At 37.3% G+C, this 5,337-nt stretch overlaps 1 non-coding gene across 1 annotated transcript; it reads right to left on the reverse strand.

Annotated features, from left to right (window-relative positions):
• Nucleotides 1-4,824: 4,824 nt before the first annotated feature.
• Nucleotides 4,825-4,923, reverse strand: LOC135632163 (U6 spliceosomal RNA). Its single transcript, XR_010494622.1, has one exon. It is a non-coding gene; the product is annotated as a U6 spliceosomal RNA (small nuclear RNA).
• Between the last annotated feature and the right edge of the window lie 414 nt (nt 4,924-5,337).

Raw genomic sequence — 5,337 nt, forward strand, 5'->3', positions numbered from 1 at the left:
TCATCCTCTCTTGTGGCCTATTGCCTAATCGACCAGTTGACCTCCGTAACTCCGATTTTCTTGGCCCAATTTCTACTCTTCTTGGCCCGAGGCCTTCTATCGATATATTGATCGATCCTTCGTCTCGATGTTTAATCTTTTGACATGTTCTACTCCGACCCAACATGATTTTTCCTACTTTAATTATCTATCCCTGATCGAAGCTTCATGTATCACTAAAAACGTAGATCAGATAGACACTATCAATTGGTTTCATCATTAAAATCTGAGATTGAACATTTTGAGTGGTGGTAGATGTTGCATTCTTAGAGCATAGATACTTCTTTCCTAAAGATAGGTAAGCCCTGATCCCTTACTTTTTATCTAAAATACAAAAGAAAAAAGAAATGGCTTGAATTGAAAACAAACTCTCATAGTTCAGGTTCTAACTACGACATGGAAATCACCTCATTTTATTAGCTTTTCTTTCACTCGCTCACTATTTTAGCTATGAACATCATTTTCTAGAATTATTATGGGCTAATAAAAAGTCTTACACTAACCAATTAGATCAAAATATTTATTCACAAAATTTTCATATTGGAAACTCATATACAAGATAAAAAGTTTCAAACAATAATGGAAAGGTGATTTTTATCCAGCCCAATAAAGATCGAAAGGCTTTTTGATGGCAAGGAGGGCAGACCTCTTCAAGATGACTACAATGAGTAAGAATTCTCAATTGCTTCAAATTATTACATAACAACTAAGTATAACAACTAAGTCCTCATGACTCCATTTTGGTCCTCAACGGCGGACCAAAATGCTTAAGCGGGAGGTAACGTAGTACACTCATCAGGCCCTTATGAGCTAATCATACACATTCCACACATTCCTCACTTCCGATGTGGAACTAATGGGATATTACATTATCCCCAACTCAATTAGCTTGACGTCCTCGTCCTCGTCAAGGCCCGACATATCCCAAATCGAACCTCGTCAACTATTTTGGTCCTCAACGGCGGACCAAAATGCTTAAGCGGGAGATAACGTAGTACACTCATCAGGCCCTTATGAGCTAATCATACACATTCCCCACTTCCAATGTGGGACTAATGGGATATTACCATAACTGCTCATATAAGAAATCATATTAACTCCATCAACATCATCCAACTTGAGAATGGTTAAATCTTATATAATGTTAATCATATTTGAACATTTTGCCTCCTAGGATACACCAAGCTTTAGGATGCTTGTATCTTCCTTAAGTCTTCTAATCAATCTTGCTACCCTCATCTCTCTCATATCTCTTAATAAATGGGACTCCATTATGAAGGATTTTACTTACATCCATATCTTCTCTATTCTCAAATCTATGCCATTAGACGAGCCTTGACAAATTTATGATCAAATTTTATATTACTCTTAAAGCTTATTTTCTTCTAGCTTTCCAAGAATTTCATCAACATGCTTTCACCCCCAAACACTATTAGACTCGGATACCACCGGTGGGGGATGGAGAGATGATTCTAAAAACCAAAAAAAAAAAAATTACAGTTATCAACTATTAAAGAATATACTAGCTAGTTAGCATAAGATTAATGTGATTTAGCAAATTTTGCCTACATCCGTCGAGACAAATAAATTCTTCAATATATGAGATTAATTATAAAGCTATTGAGTTATCCCTATATAAGTACGACTCCTCTAATAAACCTCTCATATAAACCTAAAGAATTTTTCTTTCAATGCTAAAGATCATCCTTAGGAGCACTCAAAATGCCTTGCCTCTCCCTCTTATCAAAACATTGAGATTCAATATGATAACCTTCTTGGCATTAGGGAGGGGAATTGGCTATTTGAGGACTTTATCTCTTATGATCATCTCCTTCAACCTTTCTAAGATAGATTAATTGATAAAATCACATCCAAAATTCAAGGTTGGTAGATGAATATGATTTCCAAGATGGGTAAACCAATACTCATCAATTTTGTTCTCAACTCCTTCCTCTTCACTTATGATTAACACTTAGCTCCCTAACAACACTATCCATAAGATCTCTAACATTTCTAAGAGTTTCTTTTGGAGAGACTCTAGTGCATCCAAAAAGTTAAGGCTTATCAGCTAAAATAATGTCACATTTATTTCCTTAGAGACTATTTTCTAATCAAAAATTCTATTGGTGTCTATCCTTCTCACCCTCAATGTTAGTAGTGCTAGCATTGATCACACTTTATGGGTTAAGATCATGTCCACCAAGTATGGCACTCCTCACCCCTAGAACATCTCTCTCAAAACTCATCCTATACTTGGAAAAATATATGTTCAATTATGAAAAATGTCAAATATAATCTTAAAAAATTTATCAGCTTCACTAACATCCACTGAATTACCAATATCCCTCTCTCCAAATGGTTTATCTTCCTTAATATCAATGCTCTAAAAAGACTCATGAATTACCGATATCCCTCTTTCCAAATGATCTATCTTTCTTAACATTCTTGAATGACTTACTCGTGTTTTTGACCTTATCCTCACCCCCCCTAGGCAAAAGATGGAATTGCTACCTCGAAAAGCCTTTACAACTTTTTTACAGCATTGTAGCTTAGATGAGATCTGAGATAGCTGGATAACTATGTGAACCTCAATGTTCTTCAAGCATCATAATGTTTCTTTGAAAACTCTTTTGGAGCTATCTTTCCACTTTTCATTAGCTTTCAAATATCATTCACTAATTCCTGCATCGATCTAATTTTGACTCCGTTGAACACATTTTTTTTCAAATGTCATTTTGCTTTGCATTACTTGGATCTTGCCTCTGAAACATCAGTTCCAACACTTAAATAGTTGGCCCTCGAGTCCTTGGCTAAAAGATGTTTTATTACCACCTCTCTTTGGATGCTTAGAAAGAATAGAAATGAAATGTTGCATAGCAACTGCTATTCCTTCCTCATTTCCATATTGGCAAAAAGTTCTCACCTTATTTGATGAGATAAAGAGGACTACCTGTGATGGATTTCCTGCTGTAATTATTGCTATCCACTAATCAAATCTGATTTCTTTGGAATGGGGATTTTGTCCCGCATCGTTCAGATGTTTCACTTTGCAAATAGTTTCTTTGCCTTTGTAAAACAAAAACATACGCAGTCTGGATAACCCACTGACTTTGCAACTGTTAAAACTTTTGGTAAGATTAAATGAGACCATACTGTCAAAGCCACCATATACGAGCATATATGAAACATGTGCATGTTGTGTGACTAGTGTATCACATAATACAATGAGCATAGCTATAGTGAAATAAATTATCTATCATGAGTGTTCAATCTTCTAATGACCTTGAAAAAAAAATATATGTACGATGGAGCTGTAAATATTTGTCAATTCGCCAATAATGACCAAAGAAATAGTTCTCCAAATGAATAATATAATATTTGGGCTGCACAAACACCTCAAAACATCACAAGGCTCAAGATTTCTCTATAATCCAATATTATATCAGTCGGTGACCAACCGCAAGCGATAGTATCACTAGAGCTCGGGTTCTGAAGTTGTCAGACGATGATATCATCCAGGCAAGTGATAGTACCGCTAGAGCCCAAGTTCCCAAGTTATTAGACGGTTGTACTGTAACATCTCATTAGTCCCACATCCGAAGTTGACAATGTGTATGATTAGCTTATAAGGGCTAACTCCCGCTTAAGTATTTTGGTCCGTGGTTGAAGGACCAAAATGGAATTATTGGCCAGTTGGCTCATCAGACTCGGGTCATGACATTTGGTATCAGAGCCTACTTTCGAATGAACAAGGTCCTGCCTAAATCCACGTTTGGTGCTAGAAATTATGGCTGAAACAATGTAAAGGGGTCAGTTTACCGAAAAATTTCAGATCCATGATTTTTGTATCTAACAAGAGAAATATTAGGTTCTAGGCTGAAATCTTTCGAATAATTCAGAATAAATATGAGATCAAAGACTAATAATTCTGTAGGATAGGATTAGAACACTTGCACGAGGAGAAACGATCGGGAAACTTGCATCACACATGATTGAGTCTTTTGTGGTGACTTCCATTTTCAAATCCAAATGTCTTTTACTTAAGCTTACAACACCAGTTGGTCTGATGAGCCAACTGGCCAATAACTCCATTTTGGTCCTTCAACCACGGACCAAAATGCTTAAGCGGGAGTTAACGTAGTACACTCATCAGGCCCTTATAAACTAATCATACACATTGCCTAATTCCGATGTGAGACTAATGGGATGTTACAATATCCCCAACTCAATTAGCTTGACGTCCTCGTCAAGGCCCAACATATCCCAGATCGAACCCTAGCATAGTGCATATGAGGATTAACTCAGTGATGGCTCCACACCATGATGAGTTCTCGACTCCATCCACGGGTAGCCCTTTCCTACTCGAGCCCTCTCATCCTGTCCAAATGCTAGGTCGGCTCTGATACCAAATATCACAACCCTCTTGTTATCACTTTTTAATTCATTTCCAATCATATTTTTATTGGTAAACTTGTCCTTGTCATTCTTGCCATTGATCTTCAAAAATTCTTTTCATTGTTCCCATTAATGATCAACCTCTACTTCCAATATAAGGTGGCAAAAGAAATCTTTTGATCATTCAAGCAATTTCGTACATCAAATATCTTTTCCATTTGCATCATCCATTTTTTATGCCACTAACGAAATTAAGTTCACCACGCTTTCGCTGTGACACTCCGATTTGATATCCCCGATCAACCCTTTCATCACATTTAATTAATCAGAAATAATTGAAATAGGAGGACCAAATTGCCTCATCATCCTTGATTCCTAAAATGCATCAAAGAAATTTTTCACCATTTCTCGATTTGGCCGTGTCATCCTTGCGTAGGGGACATGCTAATCTTCTCTGTATCGTTCCAATTTTATCGGATGTCTCTGGGCAATGTGTATGATTAGCTTATAAGGGTCTGATGAGTGTACTACGTTAACTCCCGCTTAAGCATTTTGGTCCGTGGTTGAAGGACCAAAATAGAGTTATTGGCCAGTTGGCTCATCAGACTCGGGTTGTGACATTTGGTATCAAAGCCGACCTAGCATTTGGGCAGGGTGAGAGGGCTCGAGTAGGAAAGGGCTACCCATGGATGGAGTCAGAGAACTCATCACGGCGTGGAGCCACCATTGAGTTAATCCTCACATGTACTATGCTAGGGTTTGATCTGGGATATGTTGGACCTTGACGAGGACGTCAAGCTAATTAAGTTGGGGATATTGTAACATCCCATTAGTCCCACATCGGAAATGGGCAATGTGTATGATTAGCTTATAAGGGCCTGATGAGTGTATTATGTTAACTTC

This window comes from Musa acuminata, chromosome BXJ3-2 (assembly GCF_036884655.1).
Source record: "Musa acuminata AAA Group cultivar baxijiao chromosome BXJ3-2, Cavendish_Baxijiao_AAA, whole genome shotgun sequence".
NCBI lineage: Eukaryota > Viridiplantae > Streptophyta > Magnoliopsida > Zingiberales > Musaceae > Musa > Musa acuminata.